This window comes from Sciurus carolinensis, chromosome 3 (genome assembly GCF_902686445.1).
Source record: "Sciurus carolinensis chromosome 3, mSciCar1.2, whole genome shotgun sequence".
Taxonomy (NCBI): Eukaryota; Metazoa; Chordata; class Mammalia; order Rodentia; family Sciuridae; genus Sciurus; species Sciurus carolinensis.
This window is the reverse complement of record NC_062215.1, coordinates 58,011,585-58,025,786: the sequence shown is the minus strand read 5'-3', so window position 1 is coordinate 58,025,786 and position 14,202 is coordinate 58,011,585. Positions and strand designations below refer to the sequence as shown.

The 14,202-nt window shown below is 38.9% G+C and overlaps 1 pseudogene; it reads right to left on the bottom strand.

The window, feature by feature from the left end:
• Nucleotides 1–35: 35 nt before the first annotated feature.
• On the bottom strand, nt 36–14,001 carry LOC124979385 (olfactory receptor-like protein DTMT; annotated as a pseudogene).
• Between the last annotated feature and the right edge of the window lie 201 nt (nt 14,002–14,202).

The window sequence follows — 14,202 nt, the reverse complement described above, 5'->3', positions numbered from 1 at the left end:
GAAGAGAGGTGGGGGCGGGGGGCGGGGCGGAGGTGTCACTGTTCAGCTCCTGCAGCAGTGGCTGAGGCAGTGGCAGCGGCGGCTGCAGCGCAGGAAGGTACGGCTCTCAAGCCCATTGCCTGTACATGTATGTAGGTCTTCTGGGCTCCAGAAAGGGCTGCGGCGAGGGCGGCGGCACGGGCGCCTTGGCAGGTCTGTGCTGTGGCTGCTGCATGGATATGGGGCACGCCTTGCTTCTTCTTCCTCTTTCAGACCAGCATAGAAGATGGACACCCCCAACACATCTGCAGCTAGTTCCCCGCCTTGGACTGAGTGAGTGGGTTGTGGCGGTAACAGGGAGCAAAAGCATCACAAAGGCCTGAGATGGCAGGCCAGGAGAGACGGGCAGGAGAGAAGATACAAAAACCTTGAGCGAGTGCCCAGGCTAACCTCCAGAGAGCCCGCACTGGCCGGGGCCAAGATGGGCTCTGTGTGTGTGAAGGCCGGGTGTGGACCTACAGGAGGGGCAAAAACCCTCCAAACACAGAGTCTTATGCATACAGTCAGGTGTTCTAAATTGTAGATGATTAAATGTATTGGTTTTATTATATCAAAATTCATCTTCAAAAGCTATTAAAATGAGACACACTTAGCCAGGTGTGGTGGTGCACACATAATCCCAGAGGCTGGGGAGGCTAAGGCAGGAGTATTCACAGTTCAAAGCCAACCTCCACAACTTAGTGAGGTCCTAAGAAACTTAGAAACAGTCTGTATCTAAATAAAAATTTTTAAAGGGCTGGGGATGTGACCCAGTGATTGAGTGCCCCTGGGTTCAATCTCCAGTACCAAAAAGAAAAGATAAAAAAGAAAAAAAGGAGAAGACATAACTTTGATGAACTAAAAAACAAAAGTGAAAATTATTAAAACACATACACCTTAGTATTATTGAATCATGATGAAATAAAAAACCAGAAGAGACCAAAAACAAACAGCAAATTTGAATCTGTAATCAAAACTCTTCCATCAAAGAAAAGGCCCCCTGACTTCATTGTCAAGTTGCACAAAACATTTAACAATGCCTTATGTTATTTCCAGAAATGAAGAGGGAAGAATTCTTCCAAACATTATGAGACCAGCATTACCTTGACCCCCAAACTGGAAAAAAAATTAAAAATAAGAGAGCGAAGAAAAAAGAAAGAAAAGGAAAAGAAAGAAATACTCAGGTTAATATTATAGATGAACATAGATGCAAAACTCCACAACTAAATATTAGAAGGTGAAATCCAAAAGCACACTATGAAAATTATCACCATGGATCAAGAGGGATATATCCCAGAGGTTAAAGAATGGTTCAATATACACAAATAAATAAATGTGATACACTACGTTATGATATAGATGTGTGGTGTCCTTCAAAAGTTCATGTGTGGGACAATGCAAGAAAGTTTAGAGATGAAGTGATTGCTTTATAAAAGCTTTAACCTAGTCAATGTAGTATTCTCCTGACAGGGATTTACTGGGTAATAACTGTAGGCAGGTAGGGCATAGCTGGAGGATGTGGATCTTTGAGGGCATTCTTTTAGGGATATATACACTGTGGTCTTAGTGTGTGTGTGTGTGTGTGTGTGTCTTTTCTGGTTCCATGTCCCAGTTGCTTTCCTCCACCACACACTCCTACCATGATGTTATGCCTCACTTTGCACTGAGCAATGTAGTCAGTCATCTGTGGACAACCAGTTCTAAAACTGTGAGTGCCAAATAAACTTTTCCTCCTCCAAAATTGTTCTTGTTAAGTCTTTTGATTACAGCAGTGAAAAACTGACTAAAACATACTCCATCAACAGAATTAAAGGCAAAAAAATGCCAAAAATTCACTTGACAGCATCTAACATCTTTACAATAAAAATATTGAAGAAATCCTACATAGAAGGAATGCATCTCAACTTAATAAAGGCCATTTGCAATAAGTCAACAACTAATATTATACTAAGTAAGGAGAAACTGAAGGTTTTTGCTCTAAGATTTGGAACAAGACAAGAATTTCCACATTTGCAATTTTATTCAATATACTGCTTGAAACACTAGCAAGATAAATCAGATGAAAGAAAAAAAATAAAAAGCATCCACATTGAAAACTTATAAGTCAAATTGTCACCTTTAGCATATGACATGATCTTGTATCTAGAAAACCCGCAAACTCCACCTATTAAAATTAGTAAATAAATAAATAATAAATGAATTTACACAGACAACACCAAGTCAACATACAAAAATTGATATATACCAAAGCTCAATTGTATAAATTAGAAATTAAGAAAAAAATCCCTTCTATAGTAGATAAAATTTTAAAGAAAATACCTATAAACAAATGTAACCAGAAATAAAAGATCTTTGCTCTGAAAAATTTAAAGCATTGTTGAAAGAAATTGAAGAGGATACAAAAACATACAATGGCATCCCATGTTCACATTGTACAATAATTGACATTGTTAAAACATCCACATTACCCAAGGTAGTACATAGATTCAGTGTAGTCCCTGTCAAAATACCAACACCTATTTTCACTCCCTACTAAAATACCCATGACATTATGCACATAACTTGAAAATTCAATTCTAAATTTTATATGAAATACGAAAAAATCTAAATAGTCAAAGTCATCTTGAGTAAAACAACAAATCATTAAGTTCTGCACTACCTGACTTCAAATCATACTAGGGAGCTGGAGTAATCAAAACTGCATGGCCTTGGCACAAAAAGAGGCACAGACCATTGGAACAGAATAGAGCCTGGAAGTAAATTCATGTATTTTCAGCTAACTAAATTTTGACAAAAGTGTTAATAAAGCAAATCTCAGAACGGGTTGGAATTTTTATGAATGATGCAGGGGAAGTTGAATGTCCACATGCAGAAGAATAAAACTAGATCTCTATCTCTCCTCAGTTACAATAATCCACTCAAAAGAAATTAATGAAATAAGTACAAGACCTGAAAATATGAAATTACTAGAAGAAATCATAGGGCAAGTCAGAACATTGGAATTGACGAGGATTTTTAACACAAAGCCACACAAGCATAGAGGAAAAAGGCAAAAATAGACAAACATCAAACTAAAAATATCACACAGTAAAGGAAACAATCAACAGAGTGAAGAGAACTCAAAGAATAAGAGAATATATACTCAAAATATGTATCTGACAACATGTTAATGCACACAATATATAATCAACTCCAAGACACACCACCAAACAAACCAATAACTGGATTTGAAAAATAGGCAAGAATCATAAACAAACATTTCTCAAGAGAAGAAAAATTAACAACACAAAATACTCAATAAGTACCACAGGGTTGAAAATCAATACCACAATAAGTTATTGAAATGGAGTGAATTATGTTATATGCATTCATGATTATGTCAAAATGAACCCCACAGTTATCTAAGACTATACTGCACCAATAACAACATAAAAATTTTATCACCTTATCCCAGCAAAAATAGTTACCATCAAAAAGGTGAAAGATAACAAGTGCTGACAAAGATGTGGAGAAAGGGAAACATTTGCATACAGTTGGTGGGAATGTAATTTAGTTCAGCCATATGGAAAACAGTATGGAGGTTCTTCAGAACATTAAAATTAGAATGACCATGTAATACAGAAATCCCACTACTGGGTAAACTTCCACAGGAAATAAATTCAATATGTTGAATACAAATCCTCATCCCCATGTTCATTTGAGCATTATTCATAATAGCCAAGGAATGGAATTCAACTGGTGAATAAAGGAAGAAAATGGGGTACAGATATAGAAGTAAATACAATTTGCACATAAAAGAATAAGATCCTGTATTTTGTGACAACACAGATGAAAGAGGAGATTGTTATGGTAAGTAAAATAGCCAGGAACAGAGAGAGAGTCACAAAGTCTCACTCTTATGTTGAATCTAAAGAGGTTGATTTCATAGAAGTTGAGAGTATAATGGACCAGAGGCTGGGAAGATACAGGGATGCAGGAAGGAGGAGGTGGGGTTGATCTGTGAGCACTAAGTCACAGTTACACAGGAGCAAGAATTTGTAATGTTCTATTACATCTTGGGGTAATAGATTATAATAATGTACAGTACATTTCAAGAAGATAGCAGAAAGTAGTTTGAAACTTTTAATCACAAGTAATGATAGGTGTTTGTGGAGATGATGTGTTTTACCTGATTAAGCATTATACAAGGTGCACATGTATCAAAACATTATTTGGTATCCTGTTTATATGTATAATATTTATGTTTTTATTTAAGTTTAAAATGAACACAAACTTTTAAAATGTTAAGAGACATGACTTATGGGGTCATTTTTGCTTTCTTATTCTGTGTTGTTTTTTGATATCTCTCACCAGAAGTTGATTTCCTTCCTTCAGTTCCTGCATCTCATTTCAGTCCTATTTAGCCATCCTATTTAGCATGACCTTTTAATTACATTTTATTTTATAAAGTGATATAATTATTAATCATCTGTCTTGTCACTGATAATTCTGTGGTACCATGTCACTGAGCTCTCAGAATTTATCTATGATAAGAACTGGTATTACCTTAATGACCACATGGAAAATAACAAAATACTTTAGCATAATATATAATGGAAAAAGAATAATGCAAACGATGTAGGACTCATAATATACTTTTATGAGTATACATTTGCACAGGTAACTAAGTGGGAGGTTGCATTGTAATTTTAGATATGAGATAATGGATAAAGAAAAACTTGAAGGGAACCTAGAGTTCTAGATCCTTCATACTGAGATTGAACTGTCCACAGATCCTCAAGTGAAAATGCCCACTGGGCAAATGAAAAGAAAGTTGGTGCCCTTAAAAAGATAAATAGATAAAGAAAATGTGGTATACATACAGAACAATATATTATTCAACCATAAAAGAATAAGACGTTTGCCAGTAAAATAATGTATCTGGAGATTATCATGCTAAGTGAAATAAGCAAATCCTGAAAACTAAGAAATTGAATGTTCTCTCTGATATGTGGATGCTAACACAAAACAAGGGGCAGGGAAGAATAGAAGTTCAGTGTATTAGACAAAGTGGAATGAAGGGAAGGGAGGGGGAATAGAAAGAGGAACACAGAAGAAGGAATTGGACATAATTTTCCTATGTTCATATATGAATACACCACCAATGAAACTCTATGTCATGTACAACCACAAGAATGGGATTCTAATTAGAATAAGATATACTTTATGTATGTATAATATGTCAAAATACACTCTACTGTCAAATATACTTAAAAAGAACAAATTAAATAAATAAATGCAAATAAACATAGAATTAAAGCTGAGAATTCTGGACAAAGATGTGGCCTTCAGATAAAGTAGTGAGGTCAGGAGACCCTATGAAAGGAATGGTTTTGAATATCATCACTTAGAGGGAAATGAGTGAACCAAGGCAAGAAACAGTCCATGCCATGAGGGTGCTACAATTTTACAAAAGGATGGTTGCTAACCTTTATTTGGAAGTGAGAGAAAATGAAAAGAATTTTCAGTCTCTGATCTTGCACAACCTTAACAACTGACCCACTGGGTGACATGGAAAGTTGGTGAACTTGATAAATTTTAGTCTGCAAGTAAGTCATAATGTCATCTCTACTTCCATAAAATTGTCATGGAGGTACCATAAAACATACACGAACCTTCTTCAAAGTCAAAATAACAAACAAAAGCAAGGCAACCTTAAAAACTAAAATTTTCCCACAGCCTCTACCTTTTTGCCCCATCCTGGGTCAATAAATTCTAAGGATCATGGATTAACTACTTGGTAACACAAAATCATTCGAAGACAGGATTGCACAAGGAATTAGAAAATTTTTCACAGGACAGGGAATAAAAGACAATGTAGTCATAAAAATAATAAGGGGTGTAGGAATGTTAGGCGGTAGAATGATGACAGAATTTGTGTAGGAATAATATGTAGGAGGCTGTAGAGGGTAGCTGGGAGATTGAAATATTGGGAAGTTATTGAGTATCAATCTAAGATTGTGGAGCATTATTTTAAATGATACCTTAGTCAAAGCAGATTTGAGAAAAAAATTGAAAGTCCTATGAATAACTTAAGAATGTAAGAACTAGAAAGCACATAAAATATAGCTTTTGTAAAGACTTTTCCAGAATTACCTGGGAAAGAAAAAGAGGAGGACAGAGCCAGGTCCCCAAGACCACTTCCCTAATTCACTACTCATCCAAACCTCCTTTATTTTGCCTACTGAACAATTATGTAGTATGCTACTCCAACCAAAGTTCCCATGGTGAGGGGAAAGTCTGGGCAAATATTGCAATATAAATATCACTAATAATATTAATGTAAAATTATGTTAATAACCCTTCTCACACAAGGGAATTTTCTTCCTACAAAGGGCACTTCCTAAGGTTCCTGCCATTTCTCTGTTTCTCAGGCTGTAGATGAAGGGGTTCCACATGGGAGCCACCACTGTGTACATCAGAGCCATGACAGTATCTTTCAAAGTTGAATTGTTAGCTGAAGAACATAAGTAGAGACCAGTGACTATCCCATAAAAGAGAAACACCACAGAGAGGTGGGACCCACAGGTGGAGAAGGCCTTACAGATACCTGAAGCAGAGGTGACCTTGATAATGGAGGACGCAATCCTTGCATAGGATATAAGAATGAGTAAGAATGGGATGACAACAGTCCTCCTATATTAAATATCACTAACACATTAACATGAGGGTCAGAGCAGATCAGCTTCAGCAGGGTGAATATTTCACAGAAAAAGTGTGGGATCTCATTGTCTGCACAGAAGGACAGTCTGGAAATCAGCAGTGTGTGCAACAAGGAAGAGAACATGGTCAGCATCCAGGACAGCACCACCAGGGAGGAACAGAGCTTGGGGATCATGAATGTAGGGGAAAGCAGATGGGCACATAGTGACCATAGATCTTGCCAAGAGGATGAAGTTCCCAAGGTCTCCAAAATATAGAAAGAAGTAAATTTGGGTCAGGCAGCCTGAATAGGGGATGGATGCAACTTGACTCTGCATGTTCTTGTAGCAATATGGGCATTGTAACACAGGAAAAGCAGAGGTCAGAGAAAGACAAAGATGTTGAGAAACAAATACATGGGTGTGTGGAGATAGGAGTCCCGGTGAACAAGGATGATGATGAAGAGGTCCTGTCATCATGTAGCAACTTACATGGTCAGGAATAAGGCATAGAACAGGTTTTGCTGTTCTGACTGGATGGTCAGGCCCAGGAGGAGGAAATCTGAGATGAGAGTTGGGTTTTTCCCATTATTCTCTGTCTCCAATACCTTTAAGAGAAATAATAAGGTTCTTTATAAATCCATGTGACAATGATTGTTTTCTCTGATACACAGTCTTTACATGTTCTGTAATAGTTGCTCTCACCATTATCACAATAAGTATAATATTACAAGTGTCTTTAATCTCTATGATCATTGATTTTTTTTTCTGTGATACTTTTTTATCATCTTCTTTTAAACAAATTTGAGTACTTCATTCTTTCCTAAATACTTATCTGTTTATTTCTATCACAAAAGGAGTCATCCTAATAAATTATAGTTGTTTTCTGCTATATAATATCTTATAGGGTGATGTTTCTCAAATATATTTGTAAACCCTATACTCTTATGATTCTGTGTATTACCCCAAGAAAGTTTTATCTATGACAAATACTTAGATTATCATTTAAACTCAGGCAGAGATGACTCACCTACAGAATTCTGTATGTCATTGCCTAATGATCTTCTTCCCTTGGATGTATAAGAGGTGTCTTAAGCTCACCAGGTCCCTAATGAAACTCAACATGTTGTGTTGCATATATACTACTCTCTTCCTCTTCTAGTCTCTCATGTTCCTGTAAAAAATGAAGGATCTGATCAGAAATCTCTGAGCATTTTTTTCTAGAATTCTTCTCTGCCACCATCAACTCCAATTGTATCTATCAAATTCCACATATTCTACATTTCATTCCTTTGCTATTTCCTCCATTAGCACAAAACCGCATTTGTAGACCTTGATGACATGTTATATCAAATGAATTATTTAAGTAGTGAGACTCAATTCATGTCCCTATTGCCCATCCCTTAAATACCCTTCTCCTTCAATATGCTTCATTCACACTGTGTCATTCTGAGATGGAAATTGGAACATCTCTTCTGATTCATGCTTTAGGATATTATCTTTGCTCTTAAGATAAAGCTGAAGTTCCTTTGAAGGGTACAAGTGGTACTTTATTACTTCAGCAGTATCTCCCTCCACAGTCTCATCTGACCTCTGAGTCATACAAGCCTTCCATTCTCCAGCATTGCTGGACTAAAAATCATAATGTGTTGCCTCTAAAATTTCATGCTTAGTGTTCCTCTAACCTATCATATTCTCCTCTCTGCTTCCTCTTCTAGTTGACTTATTCTGCTTTATCATTCAGGGGCATAAGATGGCACTTGTGAAACTAAACCTGCCTTGTGTTCCCACCCTAAGTGAGTTGTATTGCTGTTTGCACAGCATCCTGTTCTCATCCCATTGCAGTGAATGTCCTAATCACAGATTTATAGTTGACTTTGAACCAAGTTGTGAACTCCACCCAGGAAAAGCCATATCTGCATCATGCCTGCAGCAGGGAAGAACCTGGCATGATGCCTGATGTGGCCAATGCTTCATTAGTATTTGTTGGCTATCAGGATGAGACATATTCCTTCAACTTTAATGGCAAAAGACTCCAAGTAAGTAAAATAACCACCATTCTAAAATTCTCCCAGATTACAAACTCACTAGACTTCACCAAACAGCACTAAATTTCAATACTCCATTACCAACTTCACAGATGCAACATTGTATTTATGAAAAATAAAAGGGTGTGTCAGAAGTGCTACACTTTTCAGTCATATTAATAACTTAACATATTTATATATTAATCCACATAAATTCAGGGATATTGATGTGAGATAAAATAAAATGATGAGCGTGTATAAACTATTGGGAAAGGAGATGAAATGTTGCATTTTTTTCAAGCTCTTATTTCTCCTAAGATGTCCATATCACATGTGATGATTAATTTATGTGTCAAGATGGCTAGATTCTGTTATCAGGCTTTTATAAAATACCACTTATAAATGATGGTTTGAAGGTATTTTATAATATACTGAAATTTAAATAAGAAGACTTTGAGTGAAGTAGATTGCCCCCTGAAATGTGATGAGCCTTGCTACTATCAGTAGAAGGTATTAAGAGAAATGACTTCACTCTCCTGAAGTGGAAGAATTCTGCCTCCAGAATGCTGTGATCTCAAGACTGTACTATCTACTCTTTCCAAGGACTCCAGTAGGCAGGACTGCCCTGCCAATTGAGGTTTAAAAGTCACAATATTGTGTGAGATATATCCTTAAAATAAATCTCAAACACACACACACACACACACACACACACACACACACACACACCTTTCTTTTGTATAACCTTGATTCATAAAGGCCAGTATGGTCGAGTGCCCTACAATTTGCTTGTAATCCCAGCACTTTGGGAGGCTGAGGCAGGGGGATCTTGAGTTCAAAGCCAAACTCTGCAATCTAGAAAGGCACTAAGTAACTCAGTGAGACCCTGTCAATTTAAAATATAAAAATGGGATGGGGATGTGGAACAGTGGTTGAGCTCCCTTGGATTCAATCCCTAGTACAAAAAAAATAGGTATGTCTCAAAACTGTAAAACATGCAGAGGGGGAGCATTAAGAGATCTGAGAAGATCATTCACTAAGATGATATAAGTGAGTTCTTCAGGGATGATTACCAACTGCAGATGGTGTTTAACACAACTGCATTAACAGTTTCTACATTTGGACACCATGTGTTTGCATCATAGTGGGAAGAAACATGGAAAAAATCATGTACCTGGTTTCTCAGACCTTTGCTTACCTTTTGAGTTTGTGGGACCTTCTTTGTGTCAAGAACCTGTACAGGGATTACAAAACCAAAGAAATCACCTGCAGATATTTTTAACTGATAATGCACTGAGCTTCCTATCTTCTTCAACCATTAAATCCAAAATCCTCAATCAGGACTTCACATAAGAGTGATATAGAGCAGTGTTTGTAAATGTAACATACATGCAAATTACCTATCAGTGAGACATTCATTCCAGTTCTGTAGTTCAGATCATATATTTTAAGTTAACACCAAAGTAGTGATGTCAATACTGTAATCGCTAGACTGCACCTAAGTAGCAAATACACACATTATAATTAAATGAAGATTACTGAGACCCATCAAATAATTTAATTGGAATCTCTGAGAAGTGGCCTGTGCAAAGCTTTTCAAAGTTCCTTAGGTGAATGTAAAATAAAGAAAGGTTAAGAACTGTTATGCATGATCCTTACCTTACAGGCCTGTCATGTCAAAATGCTATGATCTTTAAGGATTCATTGCACAGTAAGTAGTGTTAATGAACACTATTTTTAATAAAAAGCAATATAAGTGATGAACATTTGGCAAAATATTTCTGTACTGTGGCAAAATCTTGAATGACAGCTAGATGGAAAAGAGGAAAGTTATCATACCTGAAAAATCATCCTGCAGAACATCATACAACCTGGCAAATCATTTCCCTCAGGCTGGAGAGATACCAGATTATTTTCCACCTGGATAACTTACCCAGGATGTCTTAGGGTAAGTCCAGGTCCCTGACCCAAGATCCTGCTCCCCTTTATTCCTTATAAGCATATGAAGTAACATCCTCTGTATTCATCACACATCTATGCCATTCCTTCTCTTGTTCTGTCTTCTAACCATCCATGGATCTAAGGGGTTCTGAATCCCAGGGGAGTCCAGATTTAGGCATAATTCATTAAACAGAAAGTAATTATCCAGGACCTCTTTAAGGCAAATTCTCAGAGTCCTGTGTGGAGACTGATTATAGTTACTTATCATACCTTTCTATATTTTGGGAAAATGTGGGAATGGAAAACCAGGAAATTAATTATCAGTCATTGCCCACTTAGGGAATGCATAGGAATCCTCTGTTGGCAAAACCTACATTGGGGACTTGAAGAAAAATGGTAGGACATTTCATAAAAATAAATCAAGTACTAGACTGTGAATGATTTGAAATATCTTAGGAGTATAACAGTTTATTCAAGTGGCATCAGATTACATGTTTTTGCTTTGTTGCATAATAAGTAAACTTTACATAATGAAACTTACTTGGTAAGGTTCAAGTGAACCCTCAAGTGAGCATTATATTATGTTGCTAATGCTAGGTAACAAAGCCTATGTCATTCACCTCACCCTATAGGCATTTTATCATGATACAGTGTGACAGGAAGAAGAAGACCAAATAGAGAACAAAAAGATTTAAGGAGAGAGGGAAAGAAATGGAAGGGGGAGAGAGACACAGATCTAAGACAGTTTTATTACAGTATATTGTTTTAAGAGTTCTATTTTATGATTAGATATTGTTCTTAATCTTTTTCTGTGCCTAATTTACTATTGTTTTAATGTTGACTGGCCCCAAGTTTCCATATGTAAAAACCTAGACTCAGGATTGCAGTATTCAGAATTGCTATGGTTAAGGACCTTGTGGAAAGACCTCAAGTCATTGTGGATGACTTTGAAAAGGATTGTGGAACTCTCTATTCTACTTGGAGATGTGATACTTCCTCTGTATGTGCTCAGCCTTCCCTATCCCACACCATGAGGTAATCATGCAAGCGGCGGCCTGGTCAAAGCAGCCTTTTGGCATTTGAACCCCTCAAACTGCCATCTACAGAAAGGAAGCCAGGAGACTCCAGGGAGAAGTCGATCTGCCTCTGCTTTCCCAGAGAAGCATTGCCATCTACAGGAATGAAGCTTGGAGACACAGATGTGCAGAAACTGAGAACCCTGCTAGAAAGCTGTTCAGGTCCCTCCAACCCTGCATTCCTTCCTGGGGACCTACATTGGGTCAGGGCTTTGGCCTAGCCAATGCTTTCATTCTTGCCAAGGGATGGTTGCCTGCAGGGAGCTGGGACAGTTGGAAGAAAATGCAAGGGAAAGAGAAAAAAGCAATTTTGAGTTTCTTTGAAGTTTTCTGATTTTAATTGGGCACTGTCACTGTCTGCCATCTTGTCCATCTTTTTTTTTTTTTTTTTGGTGCTGGGGATTGAACCCATGGCCTTGTGTATGTGAGGCAAACACTCTACCAACTGAGCTATATCCCCAGCCCCCATCTTGTCCATCTTGCAGTCTTGAGGAAATGAGGCTGCATATCATCTAGCCCTTTATTGCAGCAAAGTGGTTGAGATCCCCAAAGGGTACCCTGAGCTTCTGAGTGAAAGAGCCAAACTGCAAAGATGCTCACTGGTTCCACTGTGTGAAGGACTTGGGAACTCTGCTCCCAAGTCTGGGCAAGGCCTGCTTTGCATAGGGTAGGCATGTGGCCTTCTTCATTTTGACAATTCCTATGACTCTGAACAACTTTTTCTAAAGACATCACTGATTGTCCACCAAGTGGTCTGGGCCCATGTCCAGGGATGGACTTGTCCTGTCATCTCTTCTGATCTGGTCTCTTGTCAGAGGACATGTGATAGACTGTTAAGAGTCAGTGTCAAAAGACTCTTTTTTAGGCAACTTTGAACATAATACAGGCTTATAAAGAGAGATTCATAGGCTATGGTTTTATATGGAGTACTGAAGAACTTTCCTGGGTTCAGGTGGGTGTACCACTGGCTGGGCTTGCAGTGGAGGAATGGCCCTAGGCAGCATCTGCCCTCCTGCCCAGGCCCAGAATCCAAGTTCCCTGATTGAAGTCACTGTGCTGTCCAATTTTCCAGGAGGCCTTTTCACCTCATGGGGTTCTACTTCTCTCCTGGGTTCTGGGACTTTCCAGCATGCAGGTCACTTGTGGATGTCTATGAGGGTGTGGAGCTCACAGCATGTGCTCAGACCTACCTCCATCTCATTCCCCATCCTCCCAGCCCTGTGTCCATGGAGAACTTTGCTATCTGAGCCCACTACACTCCCCTCATTCACCTTTGGTGTACATGCAGCTGAGTGCATTCTCAAAACCCAGACCCTTCCTCCAAAGATAGAGCTAAGGTTTCAGCATCTCCTCTGTAGTCTTCACCTAACTGCATCACCCCTTCTCATTCTTCCCTTTTATACACAAAAGCCCAAGGAGCTCTGCATCCCAGAGGAGTACTGATGCTGGAGGAACTCATGAAAGAAAAAATGATTAGTCAAGATCTCTCAGAGACAAATTATCCCAGAGTCCTGCAGTGGTGACTTATGACAGCCTCTGTTCACACCTGTTCCCCCATCCTTTGGGGGAAGGTGAAGATGCTGAGCTGCTCAGGACAGATGTTTTCTTGTTGCCTGTGTAGGAAAGGAGCAGGAGATCTTTGTGGTACAGCCTACATTTCAGGAACTGAAGGAGAATGGCTACCTGGCCTCATAGAGGTTTCTGTTACCTCCAATTTGCAGATGAGAAGACAAAGGCATCAAGCAAGGGAGCAGACGTCTGATCAGGATGTGGACATTTGCTGGTTCTACAGTCTGTGTGCCCAGGCTCTGAGCTGTCCTTCTACCATCAGGCAAAGGAGATGGATGGTAGAGGTTGGGAAGAGGGCCTTGGTGCAGGGCCTGAGGGGCTCTTCAGTTTGGGCGGGAGTTGTGCAGGCTGCACAGTGGCAGCTTTAGGACCTTTGGTAGTCTGGTGGCTGCTTCTCTCACATTATGCCTCATCCACAGGGAGAAGATAGATTCCTTCCAACCAAGTGGATAGCCCCACTGCCTGATGTTTTCTGGACAGACACAGTTGTTCTGAGTCTCCTATGGTATTGTCAGGGTCCAGAGTCCTCTGGGTATGTGCTCACACAATTGGGGTAGGAGGAATGACCAGGAACCAGAGAAACAGGGAGGGTGTGTTACTGTCCTGGAGTCCTACCTCTGGAGCTACGGAGAGGTCATGACTAACTGGAATATCAGAGTGACTCAGAATAACGAGGCTTCCCATGGCCATCCCTACCACAGAAACTATGATACTGCTTGGCATGCATATTGGCAGGATAGAATGTAGCATGCTGAAGGCATTCCCCCACAACCCTGAAGAGGGCTGTGTTGGGCCTGGAGCCTTAGGTGGGCCAGTTCAGAGCCTGTGTTAATCACAGTGCTGTAACCAAAGTGTCAGGACCACAGTAGAGCAACTGGCCTGCACAGCCTG